The sequence below is a fragment of the Elgaria multicarinata genome, chromosome 3, assembly GCF_023053635.1.
Source record: "Elgaria multicarinata webbii isolate HBS135686 ecotype San Diego chromosome 3, rElgMul1.1.pri, whole genome shotgun sequence".
Taxonomy (NCBI): Eukaryota; Metazoa; Chordata; class Lepidosauria; order Squamata; family Anguidae; genus Elgaria; species Elgaria multicarinata.
The window spans coordinates 169,692,168-169,705,668 of NC_086173.1; the positions used below are offsets into that span (position 1 = coordinate 169,692,168).

The 13,501-nt window shown below is 46.0% G+C and overlaps 3 protein-coding genes and 1 pseudogene across 3 annotated transcripts in view; 2 read left to right on the plus strand and 2 right to left on the minus strand.

The window, feature by feature from the left end:
• Nucleotides 1-13,501, plus strand: part of LOC134396268 (uncharacterized) — an 853,762-nt gene that overhangs the window by 583,219 nt on the left and 257,042 nt on the right. The gene's annotated exons all lie outside the window — the stretch shown is intronic.
• LOC134396301 (zinc finger protein 420-like) overlaps nucleotides 1-13,501 on the minus strand; it is a 207,773-nt gene that overhangs the window by 60,933 nt on the left and 133,339 nt on the right. The gene's annotated exons all lie outside the window — the stretch shown is intronic.
• The window catches only part of LOC134396430 (zinc finger protein 239-like), a 193,426-nt gene that overhangs the window by 46,596 nt on the left and 133,329 nt on the right, over nucleotides 1-13,501 (minus strand). The window lies entirely within an intron of this gene.
• LOC134396369 (zinc finger protein 883-like) overlaps nucleotides 1-13,501 on the plus strand; it is a 32,191-nt pseudogene that overhangs the window by 6,405 nt on the left and 12,285 nt on the right.

Genomic DNA, 13,501 nt, shown 5'->3' on the forward strand with positions numbered 1-13,501 from the left:
ATACCTTGGGAACACCAATTTGTAGAACTTCTTTTAGATACCTGGGAATTAATATTCCCAGGAAAATTAACAAATTATTTAAAATAAATTATGCCCCCTCTTATTAAAACGATGACTAGAAATCTGAAGCAATGGAGCAAATCGAATATGTCAATTTTAGGGCAAATTGCGGCAATACAAATGGCCTTGGTTACCAGGTTTTTATTCTTATTTCAAGTCCTCCCTATTCTCCACCAGCCAAAAATATTGAAGACCTGGCAAAAGCAAATTAATACATTTGTCTTCCAAGCTAAAGCACATCGCTTGGCGCTAAAACTATACTATAAAAACCCAAATGGAGGAGGCTGGGAACTCCCACGTCTCGTATTATATTATGAAGCCTTTCAGTAACAGCAGCTCCACTTGATCGTTATGAAGGCAAACAAAAACTGGATGCGTCTGGAAGAAGAAATGTTGAATATGGGCCCTTTATGGACCTTGCCTTTTCAACCTATAAAAACAAAGGCGCTAAACAATATCCAAAAACCATACACTAAGGCTATTTTTACCATTTGGAAAAAGTGGCAATTCATGCTACCTCCAGTGTGGTCTTCCCTCACCCCATTACAAATATATCCCGATAATTTACATACAACTATCATTTATTTATTTATTTAAAACATTTATATCCCGCCCTATATCATTAAGATCTCAGAGCTGCGTACAGATAAAAGCATACAGTGTAAACCAATAAATATGCACAGTTAAAAACAAACCATGAACCAAGTTAAAACAATATAGTTAAAACAATATGCCATCTTTGTGGATTTAACCATCAAAGGCTTTGTTAAAAAGCCGTGTTTTTACTATCATCACTAAAATCACTGAATGGAGGAAAAAGGGATGTTTTCAATTGAGAGATTTTTATGCCCAGGATAAACATAAAACAACAGAATAACTCAGAGCTGATCTGGAAGACCTTGGCCTAGGATTGCTACAGGAAATACAGTTATCCCACCTCCTCAGAGACCGCAAAACAAAAACTCATGCACTGAGAACCTTCATAGAATCATAGAATAGTAAAGATGGAAGGGGTCTACAAGGCCATTGAGTCCAACCCCCTGCTCAGTGCAGGAATCCACCTCAAAACATCCCTGACTGATGGTTGTCCAGCTGCCTCTTGAAGGCCTCTAGTGTGGGAGAGCCCACAACCTCCCTAGGTCACTGGTTCCATTGTCGTACTGCTCTAACAGTCAGGAAGTTTTTCCTGATGCCAGCTGGAATCTGGTTTCCTGTAACTTGAGCCCATTATTCCATGTCCTGCGCTCTGGGAGGATCGAGAAGAGATCCTGGCCCTCCTCTGTGTGACAACCTTCAAAGTATTTGAATTGTGGTACAACTACCGCCCAGCCACAAGTACCTCCTTCCTAGGGAAGGTACTTGTGGTGGAGCAACTGTAGGCACTCCTGAAGGATACTGATTATCTAGACCCATTCCCGTCTGGTTTTCAATCTAGTTACGGGACTGAACCAGCCCTGGTAGCCCCCGGGGATGACCTTTATCGAGAGGACAGGGGAGTGCAACTGTGTTAATTCTTCTCTCATATTTTGATACTATCAACCATGGTATCCTCCTGGATCGACCCCCTGAGACGAACTTCAGGCTGTGTGGTACAGTGGTTCCAGTCCTGCATATGGGGCCGATTCCAGAGAGTTAACATGGGGTGTTTATTCCTTGGCAACTGATCTGTGGGGTTCTGCAGGCTACCATCTTGTTCCCAATGTTGTTCAACCTCTATCTGAAGCCCCTGGGAGCGGTCATTAGGGGATTTGGAGCCAAATGCCATCAGATGACAAAAAAAGGGCTGAGGTGCTCAATTCTTACCTTGGCTCAGTCTTCCCCCAGAAGCAGGAAGATAAGAATCTTCAATCATCAAAAAAACACCTGCTGGTTTAAAAGACCAGCAGTTAAGGCCTTCTCACCTTCATCCAAACTCCACAAAGCCAGGAAATTGGATGCTAAAAATGATGCCTTATCTAACATGCCCCGTGGCTGATGTTGTGCTTTGTCACAAATTATGCTTTCTTACAACTTACCCTCTGACTGCCCCTATAGTTCCCCACAAGGCCAGGTAAGGTCAGCGAATTAAACCCAGGGGTCAAGTTCAGCGGAGAGCTGTTGCTGTAGAACGTGAACCTGCCAGGGGGTGGTGAAGCTGGGTTTCAGGCAGAGCCGGGCAGCTCTATGGCCTGTTAGTCCCTCCGTTTGGGAGCCTGCAGGAGCACCTGCCTCACGAAGCAACTGGACAATTGAAAACGGTAATTATGATCTGCCACTTTGTTTGTTTTTAGTAGTCTTGAGGTCCAGATCTCTTCAGAAGGGGGAATAGTGTTATGTGGCTGGGGTCAGTCTAAATGATCTCCAGGGACACCTTACTCAGTGCCTATGATAACAAGGAGATTGAGCATTTCCCTCAACTCTGTAACTCTTGGAGTTACTAGGCTGGTTGAAAATATATTTTAAAATATAAGCAGGAAACCCGTGGATAACCCTTTTAACTCGTGAAACCAAAGAAAACATGCCACACAAGAAGTCTTAAGTGTCTATAAAGAAAATGAAAAATCAGATACAGAAGTGAAGAAAATACAAGTGTTCACTACAGAATACACTACAGTTTAACTGTTGCTTTGGGTACCCAATATGGTACAGGTAAACGCAACACCTTTCCACTCAGTCCCCTCCCCTGAGGCAGACATTTTTCTCCCGGTCTTAAAATACTAGAACCCAATGGGGTCAACCCATGAAGCTGATCGGAGGGAGGTTCAGGAGAGATCAAAATCAGGACTTCTTCACGCAGCACAGAGTTAAACTATGGAACTCACTACCACAAGATGTAATGATGGCCACCAATTTGGATGGCTTTGAAAGGGGGTTTGACAGATTCTTGGAGGAGAAGGCTATCAAAGGTCTTGATGGCTATGTGCTACCTCCAGTATTAGAGGCAGTAAACTTGCATACACCAGTTGCTGGGGAACATGGGCCGGAGGGTGATGTGGCTTGTGGGTTGACAGCTTGTGTGAATGGAATGCTGGACTAGAGGGACCCTTGGTCTGATTTATAACAGCTCTTAGGATGTTCTCATGTGTACACAAATGGGAGATGCGTTACTGCTTGCTTTGACAATGATAATACTGCCTTGCACATGTGCGGGGGTCAGTTGAGATCAGACGTCTGACGTTATGGGTTGTATTTGCAGAAGTGTCTGAGGTAGGGAGGCAGAGTAAGGAAGGAGGAGTTAAGGGTTGGGGTTCATGCCAAGGAATTGGTCCCCCTCTATTCAGCCCTGGTGAGGCTCATCTCGAGTATTGCGTCCAGTTCTGGGCTCCACACTTCAAGAAGGAGGCAGGCGGAGGCTGTTCAATGCTGCTGACATCCCATAATAACCGGTGCAAGTGGCAGGCTGCCTTCTGAGCCCAAAGGGAAACCAATAGTGCCAAGAGCCGCCCTGGATCCCTCGAAGCCCCCCAGAAGGAGCAGCGATGCTGCTGCAGGGATAAAAGCCCCTCACCCCCAGGTCTGCGTCTCTGTCAGGAGCCCCAGGAGGCGTTTTTGCGGCTCTTTTGAGTTGAGTCCATCTAAGGGTTAAAGAGAGCGAGTGGGCTGGGTCATAGAGAGCACCGTGAAAAGCCCAGGCTAATTGAATGCACTCACTTCCTCCTCCCCCCACCTTTGGGAAAGCAGCCTGGGAGGTTTGCATGGTGTTTGCATCTGCAGCCTCTTTTCCCCTACAGAGGAGCAGGTGGGTGCAAGATGCAAGGGGGTCCCAGGGGGTGATGGGGAGGGAAAGGGGTTGGAAAGAGACCCTCTCCGGGTTTGGGGCAGGGGTGAGAGGGTGGGAAGAGAGAGAGAGAGAGCCTGGGATTCATTGCAAATTGCTTGCCCATAGGGATCCATGGGACAGAATTCTCCATAGAAAAACCATACTTGCCCATAGGGATTCATTGCAAATCCCTTTCCCCATAGGGATGCATGGGACAGAATTCTCCAGGAGACCCCCACCTTGCACCTCCTGCCCTCCCCATCATTACGGGATCCGGGAAGGGAAGGCTTGGAAGGGACAGAATTGGAAATATCCTGGGTGGAGAAGAGGAATCTTACATGTGGGCAAAAAGGCTGCCCTGGTGTCATGTCTGCATTGCATTTTTTTGTATTGTTTCCTCTCCCTGTTTTAAACCTAGTGAATAAATACCATGCGGCGTGTTTTTTTTAAAAAAAAGTCGTCTCAAAGCCTTCAAAATAAAAGTCGGGAGCTTTTATTAGGATGTACTATATATCAAATATCAGTTACCTAGGGAGGTTGTGGGCTCTCCCGCACTAGAGGCATTCAAGAGGATGCAGACAAGCTGGAGCATGTTCATAGGAGGGCAACCAGGATGAGCAGCGGTCTGGAAACAAAGCCCTAGGAGGAGAGACTGAAACAGCTGGGCATGTTTAGCCTGGAGAAGAGAAGACTGAGGGGAGACGTGATAGCACTCTTCTAATACTTAAAAGGTTGTCACACAGAGGAGGGCCAGGATCTCTTCTCGATCCTCCCAGAGTGCAGGACACGGAATAACGGGCTCAAGTTAAAGGAAGCCAGATTCCGGCTGGACATCAGGAAAAACTTCCTAACTGTTAGAGCAGTACAACAATGGAATCAGTTACCTAGGGAGGTTGTGGGCTCTCCCACACTAGAGGCCTTCAAGAGGCAGCTGGACAACCATCTGTCAGGGATGCTTTAGGGTGTATTCCTGCATTGAGCAGGGGGTTGGACTCGATGGCCTTGTAGGCCCCTTCCAACTCTGCTATTCTTTACTGATAAATTGTAAGCTGCTCCGAGAGTGTTTTTGGCTGAGGTGTGGGATAACAATACTCTAAATAAATAAATAAATATAAGTGTAAAGTGATGCACATTGGGGCATCTGTCAACCATCTGTCAGGGATGCTTTAGGGTGGATTCCTGCATTGAGCAGGGGTTGGACTCAATGGCCTTGTAGGCCCCTTCCAACTCTGCTATTCTTTACTGATAAATTGTAAGCTGCTCCGAGAGTGTTTTTGGCTGAGGTGTGGGATAACAATACTCTAAATAAATAAATAAATAAATATAAGTGTAAAGTGATGCACATTGGGGCATCTGTCAACTATCTGTCAGGGATGCTTTAGGGTGGATTCCTGCATTGAGCAGGGGGTTGGACTCGATGGCCTTGTAGGCCCCTTCCAACTCTGCTATTCTATGATTCTATGCTGCTTAACCACAAAATGGTTAAGGGAATGCATTAAGGTTAATGCAGTCCATTAACACTTTTGTGGTTAAGCAGCATGGTTTAGCGTGTTGTCTGAACGGGGCCAGTGAGACCTTGAGGTTGCAGTGGACAGCTCAATGAAAATGTCCACCTGGTGTGTGGCCTCTGAAATGAAAAGCAAACTCCAAGTTAAGGAAATGAATTGAGAATAAAACTGCTAGTATCCAACTGCAGTTTTAGAATGTTGTGTTTGGTTCTGGTCATAAAAAATGATATTGCAGAGCTGGAAAAAAATGGGGCAGAAATAGCAACTGAAAGGGGCTGGAGCATCTCCCCTATGAGGGAAAGTTGCAACAGCTGCTGAGATTGTTTAGCTTGGAGAAAAGGAGGCTGAGGGGAAATATTGAGGCACACACAATTATGTTTGGAGTGGAGAATGTGGACAGAGAGACATTTTTCTGCCCCTCCCTTAATGCTAGAACCCAGCGGGGTCATTCCATGAAGCTGACAGGTGGGAGACTCAGGACAGATCAAAAGAAGGACTTCTTCACGCAACACATAGTTAAATTATGGAACTCACTGCCACAAGATGTGGTGATGGTCACTAATTTGGATGGTTTTCAAAGGGGGTTGGATGAATTCCTGGAGGAGAAGGCTATCAATGGCTATGTGTTCTGATGGCTATGTGAAACCTCCAGTATCAGAGGCAGTAAGCCTGTATGCACTAGTATGGAACTCACTACCACAAGGCATAGTGATGGCATAGCTCCTCCCTGACACAAGAGGAAAAGCATTCATAGGCACCAAATTGCTGAACGTACACCGGAAAATGCTGGGTGTTGGGGAAGGTCTGAGAGGTTCTCGCTTTCCTCGTGGTTGGTTTTTGGAGGGTGTTGAAGTGCTTTGCTTATGCCAGGGTTGAAGTCTTAGCCCCAAAACACACATTCTCGTGTGTTCCACTGATAAAGACACAACTTAGTGTGCTGTGTGGCTTGGAGGGTAGGTCAACTTGAAAAGGAGTCCTGAAATGCAAAGTGATTGGGAAACGCTTCCCTTGGCCTTGATGTGACACATTTCTTTCCTTCTCTAATCCCTCTTCTCTGCCTGGGATCCTCCCTCCTGCTCCAGGTGCAGCGGATGTTGGCCAGAGCACCCACAGATTTCCCTGAGGCTGAGAAGACTCCACTGGGCGCCACTCAGAGGCCGCTGGACGGGTGGATCTTGCAGGAGGGGGACGGAGGACCCTCCTCACTGGGTAAGGATTAGTGGGATGTATTTCCCCATAGTCTTCCTCCCTCAATTACGCCTGAGGTTCATGAGCTGCCTTAACGTTCTCCTTGAGGCTGATTTTGGGGGGTGGGCTGGAAGTTTATCTCTAGATACTCAAAGTTATAAGGTTTAGTAGTGTGACTGGACATGGATTCCATGAAAACAGCGAAACTGCAATTGCTTTAGAACTATAACTTATTTCCCAACATCTTTGCCTTCCTCACAGGGAATGGAAAAACTTGCAGAGAGAGTGAACTGATCCTGGGGGATTCTTCTAGGCCTCCTTCGCTTTATGGTGGAGCGGAAGCGGTTTCTGCACAGTCAGGGCAGGTAGGGGAGTCCTGGGGGCCTCCGTCCCCTGCACATCTCTTTGGTCCTGGAAGAACCTGCCCGTTTAGCCTTTGCTCCTCTCCAAGATGGCGGCTGGGAAGGCCTTGAATGTCACTCATGAAGCTCTGAACCTGCAGAAAAAACCTCCAACCATCTCACTTCTACTGTCTTCATGGATTGCAATATTATGTGTAAGGAGAACATGATCTCTTCTGCTTTCAGGGTCCAGTGACCTTTGAGGAGGTGGCTGTGCATTTCTCGGAGGAGGAGTGGGCTCTGCTGGATCGCGGCCAAAGGACTCTGCACAAGGAAGTCATGGAGGAGAATTGTGGGATCCTGGCCTCTCTGGGTAAGGAATGGGATTCCTCTGGGTAAGCCTCCTCCTTTGCCTTCTTGACAGGTCCTGGAAGGTGGAATTTCAGCTCTTCTTTGTGTCAGTGCATAATACAAATGTTATTGAGGACAACAGTGCCTGGGCCTTGTGCCTGGGATACTCTAGTCCAGAGAAAGCTCACCAGTTGATGTACATAAAGCCTTAAAGGTGTAGATGAAACATATATCCTGTCCAACCCATCTTATAGTCTCTGTGAGACTTGGTTGTTGGTTTGACTCCAGAAAATAAACAGAGCCCAAAGAGCACCCAACTGAGTACAGTTAAACACTTAACAAAAGGCCATTATGTGTCTGTATACGCTCCTACACATATAAATTATTACACCCAACACTAATTCTTAAACACAAGTTGCAAAAGTGTTTAAAGCAGAATAGCCAATTATCTTTACACTCAAGGTTATATATTATAAGGATAACGAATTACAACTTTTTCTTTCCTGTTGGGTCTATTCCTTTGAAACGTGGACTACCTTTCAATGCCTATATGCCAAACCTTAGACTTCTTGGGGGGAAACGTCTCCAAGTCTGATCTGATAGTTGAAGCGTTACTCAGATACGGAGCGCTCAGGAGAGCACGATCCCAAAAGTTTGGTCCGGGCAGCTCTGCCTAAGAAGAAATACACTCCACTATTTCCAGGCCATTACAGAGATGTCATAAACTACAGTGTGGCAGTAAAAAGCAGCACATGTGCAATGAGAAGGCTCTGTTTAGGTGGGACATGCCCCTTTGGTTCTGGACACCCCTCAAGGGGCCAGCCATGTTGTCCTCCTTTTTGATTTCCAAAATAGGGCCACCCTAAACATGTCTACAGAATTCAACTTCCCAACAGGTCTCAGTGATGCATATCAGAGTGTTCCCCAACACCCTGTATTAGGATCTCAACAACATCTTGTTCTCTGCTGTGCTCCGTGGGTTAGTACATGGACATCGGAAGCCATGGGTCTTACAGTACCCCACTTTCCCTACTCTATTGACGTAGAAATTACCGGGCTCTACCTCCACTGCCTTTCCTTTTCATTTGGGTTCTTGTCCCCAATACACGGCTCAATAGTTAACCCTGTTAGATGTTCCCTCCTCAGAAGTCAATTTAAAGCCCTCTCAATCAGGTTTCCTCCACTACACCAAACGTTTTCCAGGGACACCATGCTCTGTGGGTAGATGAAGCTTTGGCAGTTCTGTTGTCATGAAGGAATCGTTGCCTGATCCGAGTCCGAATTCTCTGCATGGGAGGAGCATCAAATCTCATGACGTGGCCCTGGTGGCTCATGAATCCCGGTGGCTTTCCCTGGCTTGCTCTTGCAGTTTCCTGCAGTGGCTCCAGCGGTTGATAGGATTGCTCCCAAATACACTGAAATGAATTGGAAAGCTTTGCCACCTTCACAGTTTTCTGGGAGCTGAAGGCAATGAAACACTTGGGTTGATGGCCGCAATACACCCGGAGGAAAACTCTCCGGAGACCTGACAAAAGATTGACAGAAGCTCATTTATGGACTTATTCTGTGGCAGTGATGGCTGCAAACCCATCTCACTTTGCAGCCATGATTGCATCTGCATAATGACAAACAAGTTACAGATATGATCATAAAGTTCCCCACGGAGAGAAGATTACAGCACATTCAGAAGCTTTCTCTGGACAGTTTGCTTTCCATTTTGAGATACATCTAAACAGCAGGACAAACTTCATTTTGAAATAGAGGTCTGTAAAAATAGGACAACCGAACAAGATGGTCTAGGAGGAAGCCCTCACTGAAAGTTTCCAAAGCCCTTGAGACATTGAGAAGAAGCATGAGGGTTGAATTCGCACTTTCTAGTTAAATGATCAGCTGGGACAAAATGGCAGATTTTAAGTGCCTTTTGTTTTTACAGTATTTTATGTCGTTCATTTCTTCTTTGAGCTACTTTGAAAGCATTATTATATATAAATGAAAGAACTGCATGCCACTGTATTGATAATTAGGGAATATTTAATCTTTTTGGAAGGATCTGCCTCTTCACTTTTTATCCTGTTAATCAAATCAGCAAACCGTTTGTTTTGTTCCCTGATTTCAGGACGATTTCTGTGTTTATTCTTTCAGGCAAGTGCATGAAGAGCAAGAAAGATGGCCTTGACCAGAGAAGGAAAACTGCAGCTGAAGAGAAGGGGGAAAACAACTCCATTCCTTTGGAAGGGTCAGACGTCCATGAAATTCCAATACTAGAAGAACCAAGAAGGAGGAAGGTGCAAAAGAAAAGCTCTCCATATGTAAAGAATCAGAAGATTCACATTACCAAATGTCAGCAGTTTCACACAGAAGAAAAAAGATTTCAGTGCTTGGAGTTTGAGAAGCAATACCCTTACAAATCACAACTTCACTTGCATAAAAGAATTCACTCAGGAGAGAAGCCCTATCAATGCCTAGAGTGTGGAAAGAGCTTTGCTCACAGCACAGACCTTAATCGACATCAAAGAATTCACTCAGGAGAGAAGGACTATGAATGCTCTGAGTGTGGAAAAAGTTTCACTGCGAACAGCCACCTTAGGCGACATCAAAGCACTCACACAGGTGATAAGCCCTATAAATGCCTAGAGTGCAAAAAGGGCTTTGTTAGCAGTGCAGAACTAAAGCAACATCAAAGAGTTCACACAGGCGAGAAGCCCTATGAATGCCTAGAGTGTGGAAAGAGCTTTGTTCACAGCACAGACCTTAATCGACATCAAAGAATTCACTCAGGAGAGAAGGACTATAAATGCTCTGAGTGTGGAAAGAGCTTCACTGTGAGCTGCCACCTTAGGCGACATCAAAGCACTCACACAGGTGAGAAGCCCTATAAATGCCTAGAGTGTGGAAAGAGCTTTGCTCACAGGACAAGCCTTAAAGAACATCAAAGAATTCACACTGGCGAGAAGCCCTATAAATGCCTAGAGTGCGGGAAGACCTTTGCTCACAGCAAAAGCCTAAATCGACACCAAAGAATTCACACAGGCGAAAAGCCCTATGAATGCCTAGAGTGTGGAAAGAGCTTTGCTGACAGTGCAACCCTAAAACGACATCAAAGCATTCACACTGGCGAGAAGCCCTATAAATGCCTAGAGTGCGGAAAGAGCTTTGCTCACAGGACAGGCCTTAAAGAACATCAAAGAAACCACACTGGCGAGAAGCCCTATGAATGCCTAGAGTGCGGGAAGAGCTTTGCTCACAGCACAGACCTAAAGCAACATAAAAGAATTCACACAGGCGAAAAACCCTATGAATGCCTAGAGTGTTGAAAGAGCTTTGCTCACAGGACAAGCCTTAAAGAACATCAAAGAATTCACACAAAGGAGAAGCTATAAAAGTGCTCCTAATTTGGAAAGCAATTCAACCATGGAATGCACCATCTCCCTCGTGAAATGATCTATTCAGATGAGAAGTGCTATGAATGCTTTGTATGTGGAAAGCGCTTTTGTCAGAGCACACAATGTAACTTGCATCAAAGAATTCTCCCAGGAATAAAGCTTTTGGAGTGCTTTGAGTGTGGAGTCCAGGATGTACTCGTGATTTTGTTTTTGTCCCACCTTGTGACATGGGCAGTCTGAAGATTGGGGGAGAGGGTATAAGTTTGCTGCCTCTGTTGTGTCCCTGAGCAGCCATCTAGTGGATTTCTTCTTGGTGGTCCAGGGGCTGTCAATTCCCTCTACAGCCAGCCAATGGGGCCCTGGACTTGGGAAAGACCCACTGTGACCTTTATGCATTGCACTTGGAGGACAAAATCGCTTGTCTCCGCAGCGAGCTTGATGCTGTTGTTAGCGCAGCTCCAGTTGAAGGGTCTGATGCCACCATCTGCCCAATCTTGTAGGATCAGCTCCAGTTTTTGCAGCCTGGGGATGTGGACAAGGTGCTTGCAGCAATGCAGCCAACCACTTCCCCTCTCGATCCCTGTCCTTCCTTGCTGAGAAAAGCTAGCTCAAGGGGTGTGACTAGGTGGGTCCAGGGAGTGATAAAATCTTCCGTTTCAGCAGAGGTGGTCCCTGCTGCCCTTAAGGAGGCCATGGTGTGATCACTCCTGGAGGAGCCCACCCTGGACTCGGTGGTAGTAGACAACTACCGCCCACTCATAGAATCATAGTATAGGAGTTGGAAAGAGCCTATAAGGCCATCGAGTCCAACCCCCTGCTCAATGCCGGAATCCACCCTAAAGCATCCCTGACAGATGGTTGTCCAGCTGCCTCTTGAAGGCCTCTAGTGTGGGAGAGCCCACAACCTCCCTAGGTCACTGATTCCATTGTTGTACTGCTCTGACAGTCCGAAAGTTTTTCCTGATGTCCAGCCGGAATTTGGCTTCCTTTAACTTGAGCCCATTATTCTGTGTCCTGCACTCTGGGATGATTGAGAAGAGATCCTTGCCCTTTTCTGTGTGACAACCTTTCAAGTATTTGAAGAGTGCTATCATGTCTCCCCTCAGTCTACTCTTCTCCAGGCTAAACATGCCCAGTTCTTTCAGCCTCTCTTCATAGGGCTTTGTTTCCAGATCCCTGATCATCCTGGTTGCCTTCCTCTGAACATGCTCCAGCTTTTCTGCACCTTTCTTGAAGTGTGGTGCCCAGAACTGGACGCAGTACTCAAGATGAGGCCTAACCAGGGCAGAATACAGAAGAGCCAGTACCTCACACGATTTGGAAGCTCTACTTCTATTAATGAAGCCCAAAATAGCATTTGCCTTTCTTGCAGCCATATTGCACTATTGGCTCATATTCAGCTTGTGATCTACAACAATTCCAAGATCCTTCTCGTTTGTAGTATTGCTGAGCCAAGTATCCCCATCTTGTAACTGTGCATTTGGTTCTACTTCCTAGATGTAGAACTTGGCATTTATCCCTATTAAATTTCATTCTGTCGTTTTCAGCCCACCACTCCAGCCTATCAAGATCACTTTGAAGTTTGTTTCTGTTTTCCAGGGTATTAGCTATCCCACCCAATTTTGTGTCATCTGCAAATTTGATCAGCGTTCTCTGCACCTCCTCGTCCAAATCATTAATAAAAATGTTGAAGAGCACTGGGCCCAGGACTGAGCCCTGCGGTACCCCACTCATTACCTCCCCCCAGTTTGAGACGGTACCATTGATAAGCACCCTGCGTCCGATTCTGTAGCCAGCTGTGAATCCACCTAATAGTTGTTCACTCTAGTCCACTTTTAGCTAGTTTGTTAGTTTAGTAAGCTAGTTTAGCTATCAGAATATCATGGGGCACTTTGTCAAAAGCTTTGCTGAAGTCAAGATACATGACGTCCACAGCATTCCCACAGTCACGAGGGAGGTTACCCGATCAAAAAATGAGATCAAATTAGTCTGACAGGGCTTGTTCCTGACAAATCCATGTTGGCTTCTAGTAATTACTGCATTGTTTTCAAGGTGCTTACAGATTGACTTCTTCATAATCTGCTCCAAAATTTTCCAAGGGATGAATGTCAGACTGACTGGTCTGGGTTTTGATCTAGTTACAGGATTGAATCAGCCCTGGTTGCCCTGATGGATGACCTTTATCGTGACGTCAGGGGTGTGCAACTGTGTTAATTTTACTCCATCTGTCATCATGTTTTGATGCCATCAACCATGGTATCCTCCTGGATCAATGGCGTGGGAAGGGCATCGGAGTCTCAGTGGTACAGTGATTCCAGTCCTACATATGGGGCCTATTTCAGAGAGTTAACATGGGGTGTTTATTCCTTGGCAACTGAGCTATGGGGTTCTGCAGGCTTGTTCCCAGTGTTGTTCAACATCTATATGAAGCCGCTGGGAGCTACCTTTAGGGGATTTGGAGCCAAAGGCCATCCATATTCTCATGACACGCAGCTCTGTCTCCCTGTGACAGGTGAGTCAGGTGAGGCTGTGCAAGTCCTGGACCAGTGCCTAGACTCTGCAATGGGTAATCAGGCCACTCCTGAAAAAGCCTAACCAGGACCTGGAGGATTTTTTTTCTCACGAAGCCAGCTATTTATTTATTGCTTCCTGTTCTGCGCTCTGCACTTCAAGAAGGGCGCAGACAGAGGCTGTTCAGTGCTTTCAGACATCCCATAATAACCTCCAGTGCACATAGCCAGCTGTGCTCTGCGCCCAGAGGTATACTAGGGTGACCCTATGGAAAGGAGGACAGGGCTCTGTATCTTTAACGGTTGCATAGAAAAGGGAATTTCAGCAGGTGTCATTTGTATATATGGAGATCGTGGTGAAATTTCCTCTTCATCACAACAGTAAAAGCTGCAGGAGCCCTGCCCTCTTTTGCATCTGGTC